This window comes from Miscanthus floridulus, chromosome 5 (assembly GCF_019320115.1).
Source record: "Miscanthus floridulus cultivar M001 chromosome 5, ASM1932011v1, whole genome shotgun sequence".
Taxonomy (NCBI): Eukaryota; Viridiplantae; Streptophyta; class Magnoliopsida; order Poales; family Poaceae; genus Miscanthus; species Miscanthus floridulus.
Window position 1 is genome coordinate 102,648,875 of NC_089584.1, and position 14,096 is coordinate 102,662,970.

The following is a 14,096-nucleotide window of genomic DNA, read 5'->3' on the forward strand; positions in this document are numbered from 1 at the left end:
AAAAGCAGCACGAGATGCATGTATCCCTAATATTTAGTGTAGTTGTTTTCAAGTTTGGTCGGTGTATCTGTAAACCTATGTATGTAAGCTTTAAGTTAATTAGTTTATGTATTAGGTTGCATGGCTGTACTCCTAATATTAGTGTAATTGTTAGTATTGGCAGTGTATTTGTAAGCTATTGATGGTTGTACCCCATTATTAATGAAACCAGCAGATGGATGTTGACAAAAAAACTTGCTGTTGTGGGTAAATGTAGCTGTTAAGAAAAGACAAACATGAATATAGCTGTTGAGAACAAAACAAACAAGAATATAGCTGTTGAGAAAAAGACAAACAAGAATATAGATGTTGAGAAAAAGACAAACAAAAGCAGTAGATGGTTGTTGCATACAAGTGGATATCAGCTACAAATACTGCACTCCCTCATTCACTAGACACCAGTCCACAGCCACTCCCTCATTCACACTCACTGCACTCCCTCATTTACTAGACACCAGCCCACAACTAGTACAAATAATGTCAACTAACTCAAGTGATTCTACTGAGTCTGACCTTGAAGCACAGACTGAGTCTAAGCTTGAGCAGGAGATTAAAGCTAAGATTGAAGCAGAATCAGCTAGGTCCTCTATTCGACGTGGGGGTTATACAAGGAGGTACATCAACAGAGATCATGAAGGTGATCACAACAGACTAGTTGCTAAATATTTTTCAGATAAGCCCTTATACAATATGATCAGTTTCATAGAAGATTTCACATGAGGAAGCATTTATTTCTACGCATAGTCCAAGCTCTAGGTGTTTGGTCTCCATATTTTCGTCTACGTCGAGATGCATTTAGCAAAGTGGGTCTATCACCATTACAGAAATGTACTGCTGCCATTAGAATGATGGCTTATGGTTCACCAGCAGATCTTATGGATGAAACATTTGGGGTTGCTGAGAGTACAGTAATGGAGTGTTTGATTCATTTTGTTACTGGTGTTAGAAGCCTATTCGGTGCGCAGTATCTACGCAAGCCTACTAGTGAAGACATCCAACGCTTACTGCAAGTAGCAGAACAGCGTGGTTTCCCTAGGATGTTGGGTAGTCTTGATTGTATGCATTGGGAGTGACAGAATTGCCTGGTTGCTTGGAAAGGGCAATTCACTCGAGGTGATTATAAGGTACCTACCATAATGCTAGAGGCTGTTGCGTCTTATGACCTATGGATTTGCTATGCATTTTATTGGAGCTGCTGGTTCGAACAATGATATTAATGTGCTTGACCAGTCACTGTTATTCACAGTTATTCCGGTGATTGTGAGGGGAGTTGTACCTTCCTCGGTAGAGCGCCAAAAGGTAACTCTAGTAAATTACTCGTGTCATTGAGTTACCTCACTTGTGGGTTAGTTCTTGCGGTGTCCTATCGTGTGAACGAGGTTTGTGAAACACCTCTTAGCCGCCGAACCACCAAGTGTTGGTCGACACAACGGAGACGTAGCGTGTTGGCAAGCACGTGAACCTTGGGAGAAAATCAATTGTCTCTTGTCTTTGGCATTCTCCCAGTGATTGGCTATATATTCATCTTGTGATTGGTTCGTCCCCTACACGTCGGTATAATCACCCTACTCACTTATTTACATTCTTGCAAACTAGTTGATACAAGCTCTTTAGTGTAATTAGAATTGAGAGCTTGTTTTATTATTTACATTCATCTAGTTGAGCTCTTTAGAGTAGCAAAATTGAAAGCTCATAGTGAGTAATTACATAGCAAGTTTGTGTGCCTAAGTAATCATTGTAACTAGAATTGTTGGATAGGTGGCTTGCAACCCTTGTAGAGCTAAAGCAAGTTTGCATTACGCTATTTGTCATACTAATCAAATTGCTCTAGTTAATTTGTAGATTTTTAAATAGGCTATTAACCTCCCTCTAGCCATATTAGGACCTTTCAAATGGTATCAGAGCCGTGGTCACCGTTTGATTGAAGGCTTAACAACCTCGGTGTCAAATTATGGCTCAAGTTGTGTTCAACCATGTGGGGGACAAACCACCGTTCTTTGATGGCACATGCTATGATTATTGGAAGAGAAAGATGAGGATGTATCTTGGTTCAATCAATGATCAAGTATGGAAAGTGACCGAGAATAACTATGCTATCATTGATCCCGATGATCCAACTAACCAAGATAAGATCAACAAGCAATGCAATATAATGGCTCTCAACACCATATATAATGCCATTGATTCCAAGGTGTTTGAGCAAATCAAGGATTGTGAAAGAGCAAATAAGGTGTGGAAGAGAATGGAGGAAACATATGAGGGCACACCGGCGGTGAAGAGTGCCAAGTTGTACATCCTCAAGGACAAGTTGACAAGCTTCAAGATGAAGGAAGATGAGAGCATTCTAGAGATGTTCCATCGATTACAAGTAATTGTCAATGAATTAAAGGCTTTGGGAGAAAAGATCAAGGATGATGATGTCTCTTATCGGTTCTTAATGTGCCTACCTCCAAGATTTGAGATGTTAAGATTGCTCATCATAAGAGGATGATTGAAGGATATTACCCCCAACCAAGTACTAGGTGATGTCATGACACAAGAGACATACCGTGTGGAAAGGGAGGGGGATGACAAGGATGACAAAAAGGAAGAAGAAGATAAGAAGAAGAAAAGCATATCATTTAAGGCTAGCTCATCATCATTAAAGAACAAGGGCAAGTTCAAGAAAGAATCAAGTGATGATGATGATCTTAGTGATATTGATGATGAAGCTATGGCTCTCTTTGTGCGCAAGATAGGAAATTCATGAAGAAGAAGGGCTATGGTGCAAGAAAGAGAAGAGATCACACACAAAAAAGGAGTATGTGAGAAGATGCTATAATTGTAAGAGCCCCGATCATGTAGTAGCAAATTATCCATATAATAGTGACAATGATGAAGATGAGAAGAAGAAGCACAAGGAGAATAAGAAAGAAAAGAAGGAGAAGAAAGAGAAGAAGATGACCTTCCAAAAGAAGAAAAAAGGTGGAGGCTATATGGTCACATGGGATAGTGATGGCTCTTCGAATAGTGATAGCTCTAGTGATGATGACAAAAAATCTATCAAGAGAGCACTAGCAAGCATCGCCATCAACAACAAGCCCTCCATCTTCGACACTCCATCGATGTGCCTCATGGCAAAACCTACCAAGATAAAATATGATATGAGTGATGATAATGAATGTGAAAGTGATGCTTGTAGGAGTGATGATGATGATGAGGAAGAGGAGTACTCCAAGGAGGAGCTCATGGACATGTGTGAGCAAGTACATACTTGCTTTGAGATGAAGAGAAAGGAGTGCAAAGAATTGAACAAGAAAGTCAAATTTCTTGAGCAATCCCTTGATAAGCTCAATGCAACTCATGAGAGGCTAATGAAAGTCTATGAGAAGCTTGGAAAAGCTCATTCTAAGCTTGAAAAGGCTCACTCCTCTCTCATTGAGCAAGTCAAGAAGGAGGAAGCCAAGAAGGAGCAAGTGATAGTAACATGTGATGTGGGACTAACATGTGATCTCATTGATGAATCTTTTCATAAACCCATTATTGTTGCTCCCACTAACACTTCTTGTAGCATAATTATTACCACTCCACCTATGAATAATACATCACTAATAGTGAAAAATGAAACCCTCAAGAAGGAGGTGAATGAACTCACTCGTGCCTTAGGCAATGCCTATGGTGGAGATGCCCACTTACTAAAGTGCTTGGGTAGCCAAAGGTTTTCTCTCAACAAAGAGGGATTAGGCTATACCCCCAAGAAAGGCAAGGCAGCCTTTGTCACTCCCAAAGCTAGCTTTGTGAAGGACAATGATCGATTTTGCAATAGATGCAAGCAAGTTGGGCATATAGAGCAAAATTGTAATACTAACAAGAACAAGCTACCTAATGTATCCTCAATCAAATTTGATTCTTGTTACATGCTTTATAAGGGTGCCAATGGTGTGAAGGCTAAGTTCATTGGTGCACCAATTGTGGGCCCAAAGAAGAAGGCTATTTGGGTACCAAAGATCTTGGTGACTAACCTACAAGGACCCAAGCAAGTTTGGGTACCTAAAAAGAATTAATCTTCTCTTGTAGGTAAATTATAAAGCTAGAGGAAGGCATTGGGTACTTGATAGTGGGTGCACACAACACATGACTGGTGATCCAAGAATGTTCAATTCAATCAATGAAAGCAAGAGCAATGGGATTGATAGCATCACATTTGGTGACAATGGCAAAGGTAAGGTCAAAGGGCTTGGTAAGATTGCAATATCCAATGATTTTAGCATTTCCAATGTGTTACTTGTAGAGAGCTTGAACTTCAACCTATTGTCGATAGCTCAATTGTGTGATTTTGGTTTCAAGTGCATATTTGGTGTGGATGATGTAGAGATCATAAGTGTAGATAGCTCTAACTTGATATTCAAAGGATTTAGATATGAGAATCTATACTTAGTTGATTTTAATGCTAAAGAAGCTCAATTGTCAACATGTTTGATCATTAAGTCTAGCATGGGTTGGTTATGGCATAGAAGGCTTGGCCATGTTGGAATGAAACAATTGAACAAATTGATTAAGCATGACCTAGTTAGAGGCTTGAAAGATGTCATATTTGAGAAAGATAAGCTATATAGTGCATGTTAAGCCGGAAAGCAAGTTGATAATACATATCCTAAGAAGAGCATAATGAGCACATCTAAGGCATTTGAGTTGATGCACATTGACTTGTTTGGACCAACCACATACACTAGCATTGGTGGAAACAAATATGGATTTGTGATTGTGGATGATTTCACTAGATACACATGGGTATTCTTTCTTGTTGATAAGAGTGATGTGTTTGCAATATTTAAATCATTTGTTAAAGGCATTCACAATGAGTTTGAAACCACAATCAAGAAAGTTAGAAGTGACAATGGTAGTGAATTCAAGAACACTAGAGTTGATGAGTTATGTGATGAATTTAGAATTAGACATCAATTCTTGGCCAAGTATACTCCTCAATCAAATAGGCTAGTTGAGAGAAAGAATAGAATCTTGATTGATATGGCAAAATCAATGTTGAGTGAGTACAATGTGAGTCATTCATTTTGGGTCAAAGCAATCAACACGGCTTGCTACTATAGCAACCGACTCTATTGTCACCCCATGATGGAAAAGACACCTTAGGAGCTATTGAATGGAAGAAAGCCCAATATAGCATACTTTCGGGTTTTTGGTTGTAAATGCTATATATTGAAGAAAGGCACTAGATTGAGCAAGTTTAAAAAGAAATGTAATGAAGGTTTCTTGTTTGGTTACTCCACTACTAGCAAGGCTTATAGAGTTTGGAATTTGGCTAGTGGTACTCTTGAGGAGGTTCATGTTGTGAAATTTGATGAAACAAATGGTTCCCAAGAGGAAGATAAGAACCTAGATGATATAAAAGGCACTCAATTGGTCAATGCAATGAAGAACATGGACATTGGTGAGTTAAGGCCTAGAGAGGTGTTTGATGTTGAAGATGACAAGAATCAAGTGCTCTCTAACTCAAATATACAATCTAGTGGTTCTCATGATCAAATCCAAGCAAGCACTAGTAATGGTAATGTGCAAAATCAACAAATGGCTAGTTCATCATCTCAACCAAATGATCAATCTAATGCAAGCAATCAAGTGCAAGTGCTTCAACCAACCAATGTTGTAAGAGATCATCCATTGGACACTATCATTGGTGATATTTCAAGAGGTATACAAACAAGATCAAGATTAGCTTCATTTTGTGAGTATTTCTCATTTGTGTCATCCATTGAATCTAAGAAGATAGATGAAGCTTTGAGGGATGTTGATTGGATCAATGCTATGCATGAAGAGCTAAACAACTTCACAAAAAATCAAGTATGGGATTTAGTTGAGAGGCCTAAGGATCATAATGTAATTAGAACTAAGTGGGTCTTTCGGAACAAGTAAGATCAAGATGGGACAGTAATAAGGAACAAAGCAAGATTGGTGGCTTAAGGTTACACTCAAGTTGAAGGTCTTGACTTTGGAGAAACATATACCTCGGTTGCAAGATTGAAAACAATTAGGATCTTGCTAGCTTATGCTTATGCCCACAACATCAAGTTGTACCAAATGGATGTGAAAAGTGCATTTCTAAATGGATACATCAATGAGCTTGTGTATATTGAGCAACCTCATGGATTTGAAGATGAGAAGAAACCCAACCATGTCTATAAGTTGAGAAAAGCTTTGTATGGATTGAAACAAGCACCTAGAGCATGATATGAGAGATTGAGGGATTTCCTACTCTCTAAGGGATTTAAGATAGGAAAGGTTGACACCACTCTCTTCACCAAGAAGCTTAGGAATGACTTGTTTGTAATACAAATCTATGTTGATGATATCATCTTTGAATCAACAAATCAAGAATTTTGTGAGGAGTTTGGCAAGATAATGGCAAGTGAGTTTGAGATGTCTATGATTGGAGAACTTAGTTACTTCCTTGGTCTTCAAATCAAGCAAATGAAGAATGGCACATTTGTAAGTCAAGGCAAGTATATCAAGGACATGCTCAAGAAGTTTGAAATGGATAAGAGTAAAGCTATTAGTACACCAATAGGAACAAGTGGAAGCTTGGATAGTGATGCTAGTGGCAACATGGTGGATCAAAAGATATATCGGTCTATGATTGGAAGCCTACTCTATGTGACCGCATCAAGACCGGATATGATGTTTAGTGTATGCATGTGTGCTAGATTTGAAGCCTCACCAAGAGAAAGTCATTTGAAGGCAACTAAGAGAATATTGAGGTATTTGAAGCATACAGAATATGTGGGATTATAGTATCCCAAAGGAGCAAGATTTGAGTTGATTGGATATTTGGACTCTGATTATGCGGGATGCAAAGTTGAGAGAAAGAGCACATCGGGCACATGTCAACTATTGGGAAGATCACTTGTGTCTTGGTCATCAAAGAAGCAAAATAGTATAGCACTTTCAACCGCCGAAGCGGAATACATTTCGGCCGGTAGTTGTTGTGCACAATTACTTTAGATGAAGGCCACTTTAAGTGATTTTGGAATCAAGTTCAAGCAAGTGCCATTGCTATGTGACAATGAAAGTGCCGTAAAGCTCACCAATAACCCGGTTCAACACTCAAGAACAAAGCATATAGATGTCCGTCATCATTTCATAAGAGATCATCAACAAAAGGGGGACATTTGCATAGAGAGTGTGGGCACTGAAGATCAACTTGCCGACATATTCACCAAGCCACTTGATGAGAAGAGGTTTTGTAAGCTAAGGAATGAATTGAATATACTTAACTTCTCCAATATGTGTTGATGCACCCCCATTATTTGACATACCTCTCCTTTGAGCAATCCAAGGTAAAAGTTGATTGGCATGACATACATCCTTGCTAAGGACATGATTAGTGCATCTAGGCATATTTTATATTTGAATAGGCTCATTCATAAAGATTAAATGAACTTGATGCTTGTATGGTACCACTATTGCTTGTATGTTTGAAATGATCTAGTGGTAGCATATGACATATTTGTGGGCTTGTAAACCTAGTGTCTGATTTAGAAAATGAGCTATAAGTTTTTAACTCAACATGGTACAAGATAACCCTTATTTAGAGGTATGAAGAAGCTTGTCCTTGGATCAAACCGAGTTAAATAACTTTTGCAAGTACTCTAGATTGAACAAATTGGGAAAATTATCCTCATTTCACATGGTTTCACCCCAATATATCTATAATTTGAGGTCACCACTATCTATACTTTAAGCCTTTGTGGTCATTGATGACAAAGGGGGAGAAATAGTGTACAAAGATAGTGAAACAAAGGGGGATAGATAATATATGACAAAAGAAGGGGATCAATTAAAATTTTGAGCATACAAATAGGGAGAGCAAGCTCATAAACTTGTATGGTGCATTTGAATGAGCATTACATATGTTTGCTTGCATGGCATAAGTTTAATGTTAAATATCCATGCTTGTGTGGTGTATGCTAGTTGTAGGTTTGAATGTTGAAATGAAAAACTAGCATGCATAGGCTAAGTAACTAGACTTATGTTCATTCTATGGAAACTAGACCCTTGCATGTAATGATTGATCTCATGGGGTATTCTAGTTCTAGTATATGTCTAGTTACTAATGGTGCTAAGGATGATATATTGGTGCACTCTAATTGGTATCACGCTTCAAAGGTCCATCTCTTACACCTTAGCATCATTTGGTAGAAATTGTCTCCTATATTTCCTATCTAAGCATATGTGCAAGCTACAATCCAAACTCTTAGCACATATGTAGGGGGAGCAATTGCTACCATTTGGAGTTCATGAAACTTATCCATATCCTTTACACATGGTAAATATGCTTGGACAAGCAACATGGATTCAAATGAACTTTAATTCATATCTTTGTATAAGGGTTGTCATCAATTACCAAAAAGGGGGAGATTGAAAGCTGTAGTTTAGTTTTAGTTAATTGATAAAACCCTAAGTGTTAACCTAGTTTATCAAGATGATTATGAGATAGGTAGCACTACTCCAAGTGATGAAGCAATGGTGAAGATCATGACAATGGTGATGGCATGGTGATGGTCAAATGCTTAAACTTGGAAAAGAAGAAAGAGAAAAACAAAAGGCTCAAGGCAAAGGTATAAAATATAGAAGCCATTTTGTTTTGGTGATCAAAACACTTAGCGAGTGTGATCACATTTAGAATTAATAGCCGTACTATTAAGAGGGGTGAAACTCGTATCGAAATACGGTTATCAAAGTGCCACTAGATGCTCTAATTCATTGCATATGCATTTAGGATCTAGTGAAGTGCTAACACCCTTGAAAATGTTTGTGAAAATATGCTAACACATATGCACATGGTGATACACTTGGTGGTTGGCACATTGGAATAAGGGTGAAGAAGTTAGAAGTGAAAACGAGTTGGTCGCGAAGACACTGGCGTCGGTCAACTGACCGGACGCTGGGTCTAAAAGCACCGGACGCTGTAGCATGCGTCCGATCGAGCTGGTCGGTCAGCACAGTACCTAGGGTACTGCACCAAACGCTGGTCTGGGTCCGGTCAAGGTGGACCAGATGCGTCCGGTCGAAGAAATATGCCTCGGGGAGCTTACTGGAAACGACCGGACGCTGAGGCTTCTGCGTCCGGTCAGTTTAGCCGGAGCGTCCGGTCAACTACGTAGCCGTTGAAATCTGATGAATAGCGTTTGAAGCTAGTGACACATGGCATGAATCAGTGGACCAGACGCTGAGTCCAGGGTCCGGTCAATATGACTAGAGCGTCCGGTCAGAGCGCGTTTTGCCCAGTGAAGGGGTATAACGGCTCTATTTAATGGGGGCTCTATATATAGCCCCATGGCTGGCTCAAGCCAAAACTCTTGCACATTTTCATTGACATAGCAACCTTGTGAGCTTAGCCAAAGTCCTCCCACTCATCTCCATCATTAATTCATCATCTTTGTGAGATTGAGAGAGAATCCAAGTGTATTGCTTGAGTGATTGCATTTAGAGGCACTTGATATTCGTGTTGCGCTACGGATTTCGCTTGTTACTCTTGGTGGTTGCCACCACCTAGATGGTTGGAGCAGCGGTGGAGGATTGGCACAAGTTGGTGATTGTTCGTGGCCATCTCCGATGATTGTGAGGGGAGTTGTACCTTCCCCGGCGGAGCGCCGAAAGGTAACTCTAGTAAATTGCTCGTGTCATTGAGTTACCTTACTTATGGGTCAGTTCTTGCGGTGTCCTATCGTGTGGATGAGGTTTGTAAAACACCTCTTAGCCGCCGAATCACCAAGTGTTGGTCGACATAACGGGGACGTAGCGTATTGGTAAGCACGTGAACCTCAGGAGAAAATCGATTGTCTCTTGTCTTTGGTATTCTCCCGGTGATTGGCTATATATTCATCTTGTGATTGGTTCATCCCCTACACGTCGGTATAATCATCCTACTCACTTATTTACATTCTTGCAAACTAGTTGATACAAGCTCTTTAGTGTAATTAGAATTAAGAGCTTGCTTTATTATTTATATTCATCTAGTTGAGCTCTTTAGAGTAGCAAGACTGAGAGCTCATAGTGAGTAATTACATAGCAAGTTTGGGTGCCTAAGTAATCATTGCAACTAGAATTATTGGATAGGTGGCTTGCAACCCTTGTAGAGCTAGAGCAAGTTTGTATTATGCTATTTGTCATACTAATCAAATTGCTCTAGTTAATTTATAGATTTTTAAATAGGCTATTCACCCCCCCTCTAGCCATATTAGGACCTTTCAGGGGTGTTCCAAAAGCATTGGGCTATCATACGTCACCCAGCTAGACTCTGGGAACGGGAAGAGCTAGCCAATATTATGTATGCATGTATTATTTTGCACAACATGATAATAGAGGATGAGAGAGGCATCTATGACACACCAGATGATAACACATATGAGCAAGCACAATCATCCCCAAATTTAATCGGACTAGCACATGGACCAATTTATGGATTCACAGATGTACTTGACAAAGACATGGAAAATTCGCAATCGATCAAGTCACATGCGTCTCAAGGAAGATTTAATAGAGCACATATGGCAAAAATTCAGTACACAACAGCATCAAGCACACCAAGAGTAGAGTCTCAAGGAGTGAAATTTTATAGTTTTTATGCAATGTAATTTTACAGTATTGCCTCAGCTAGATTATGGCTTATCCAATTAATTAAGGATTATGTGTTCCCCTCCAAATACTTTGTAATCGTATCAATATTTAGGCACTTGTACTTTCTTCCTTTCATTGTTCTCAGTTTGCAAACATAAACTAAATATAGCAATCGTACCAACTGTAAGTCCATGCAAACATAAACTAAATATAGCAGAGATTGGTGGTAGAGATACCTGATGAGGCGGAGGCTTGTTGCCGCGCTGGCCGTCTATGAGGTGGCCTTCCGCGAGGTGGACGCGCCCAAGATTTTCGCCCATCCACGCGCCATGGGAGGTGGTCGTGCCGCCCGTCCGCGATCTAGCCGCGCCGCCCGTCCGTGAGCTGGCCACGCCGGCCGTCTGCGAGGTGGACGCGCGGGCCGTCCGCGAGGTGCTGGTGCCCCAGGTTGCCGGCCATCCGTGAGGGGGCACGCCCTAGGTCACCGGGCGCCCGCGAGGTCACCGTGCAAAGCCACCCAATCTGACTGTGTAGGCTTCATCAGGACAGGGAAGTTGCACATCCTAGTTGATGCAATACTTGAGGAGGTAGATACGGAAGGGCATGGTCGGATTTGGTGGAAAGAGTGAGATCGGGGATGGAGGTGATGGAGGCGGCGGCGGCGGCGGACGAAGCTCTCCAGCAACTCGCGCGAAGGAAACGGGAGGTTGAGGACCAAGAATTTTATTTGATCGTGGGCCCCACTCCTTTGGACAGATGAGTCGGATACATTGTGCCTTGTGAAATAGCTATTGCCACCTGCTGTGGGACCTAGTCCTATGGACTGGTTCACCCATATACATTGCTGTTGCTCTAAGATCAGCAAGATAAACAAGGAAAACACTAGGGATGAAAACGGATCGGATACGGACGGATATCACCGATATTACATTTGTTTTCATATTTTTGTCCAGACTTGGATTCGAATACGGATAGTGTCAACTATGTCGGATAGGATACGATTGGATATCGATATCATAAATATGCGATTTGAGTATTCGGATACGGATACAGTATCAGATGTTGGATATCCGGACTCGGATACGGACAGATCTCAACCCCTCTAAACGGATTCGGTTTCGAATACTGTCGGAAAATATCCGTACCGTTTTCATCCCTCCAAGGAAGGCTGCTGCTTGGCACTGTTGCACCGGGGGCGGGTGATGGGAGCATAGCGGCCGGCCCGCCTGATCTGAATCCCTGACCCGTATGGGGTAGCCTAGCCAGGGTCGCATTGAACCGCGGAATCAATGGTCTATCCTAGGATGCGGCCCCGGACCGCACGCATGGCTCCATCGAGACGACCGACGTATACACCAGGCAGGCAGGCACACACGCAGTAGATTGAAGCCGTGGGGCCTGCAGCGTCACGTTCTCTTGGCCCCACAGGCCACGGGGAACAGCAGCGACGCCGTCCGCTCCTTCCACACTTGAGGCCATTTCGGTTTTAGGTTCCATAACTTGCGACTAATTTATGAGACGAATTTTTTAAACCTAATTAGTTCATGATTTGACAATGTGGTGCTATAGTAAACATGTACTGATGATAGATTAATTAGGCTTTAAAAAATCGTCTCGTAAATTAGTCTCTATCTATGTAATTGGTTTTGTAATTAGTCTATATTTAATGCTCTTTATTAGTATCTAAACATTCGATGTGACATGAATTTTATGAGCAACTAAAGAACCAAACACCCCCTAAGCCGAAACCAACATGCTGCTGGCAGAGCCACGCCGCTCTGCTTTGCTGCCGAAAGCGCTGTCAGGAGGGCGGCACCCAGCCCTAGCCTGGTACTGCTACCACTGTTGCACTGGCTATGCTGCAGAAGCCGAATGCAGCATGCGGGTGCTGCGTCAACTTGTCGGACCATTGTTGTTGTTTTTTTTGAGCCTGGACCATTGCTGATTTGTTGTGCTGAACTTGGTAAATGTGGTGGTTGCAACTGCAACAATTACCATTTCTTTTGTACTCTACTTAATTTAGTGGTATTTTCTATGCATCTAAATATTAGTAGTTTTATACACTCCCTCCTCCACAAATAAATGCAATTATAACATAGTACGAAGTTAAAGTATCTTAAATTTGACTAACTATATATAAAAAATAAAAATATTTATGATATCAAATAAGTATCATTGGATTTGACATCAGATATATTTTTATAATATATTTATTTGACTTCATAAATGTTAATATTTTTATCTATTTATGTGGTCAAATATTCGACACTTTAACCCAGAATGCACGTAGAACCGTGTCCTTTTCTGGATAGAGATAGATGTAGTAATTAATTAAATTTAAAATTGTTTGACTCCTAAGAAATATTAGTTTTAGCTGTGTCGTGTTGGCGATGCAGTCTACTTTATCTGGAGCACAGTCTACTTTATTTGGTCCATGGACACGAGCACATGCTATTAATTACTTACAAACAAAACATGTATCACGCGTGCCATAAATAAAGTATACTAAAGCTCTATAAAGCTCTGCTTACTCTTTCTGATGCTTGGTTGGCAGTTGCTTTGCCTATCATATCACCACTAAATGGATCGCCATACAATCATTCCTTCGACCACAGCCGGCTTGCTTTGCTATCTTCAATTATTTTGCTTGTTTGCCCTTTAAGAACAGCACAGAAATTTAAGAATAGACAACTTGTGTTGTGGGGCGCTTTATCATTGGATCAACTGATGGGTCGTTCTGCTTTCGAGAATGCTCAACGCAACGGACCGCATTATGGGTGCCTTTTTATGTGTCCCCCGTTTTGCTTTGAGCATATAACAGTGTAGAGCACACATGATCTCGGCGAGATGTAGCATGACATCAAGCTGTGTACGAGTAGTGAGTGTATTTGATTTGGTTAGTTGTTGCCAACCCTGACTGATCCAACACATCAGACCATGCCACTCGCCATCATGATGCTTAGTTAATTAGCCAGTACTCCCTCCATGATTTTTTATATGTCGTATTAGGTTTATCCTACATCAAAAATTTGTATTTTCAACCATCAATTTTGAGATATCCCAGTATGAAAGTATTTGTTACAGTGAATCTAAAACATAAATATCATGTTGTTGATATGTTTTTTTTTCCTGAAAGTGATTGTCAAAGTTAGTGATGTTTAACTTAAGATAAAACTAATATGACATGTAAAAAGAACAGATGGAGTAGCTTTTAATTTTGCGTGTTCATTTTGTGGGGCAAAAGTTGAATACGACAGCGCGAGTGCATATGTACTTGATCGATGAGCTCGAGAGGAGACTTGTTTGTGAAACAAGAGACAACGACGGGTAGCACCTCTGCCTCTAATACATGGTCTCTGTTAATCAAATTTTTCATAGATACGTAGCAACACCTGTCTCTAATAATAAATCACAGCCGTTGGAGAGCCCAGCAAATCCGTCGC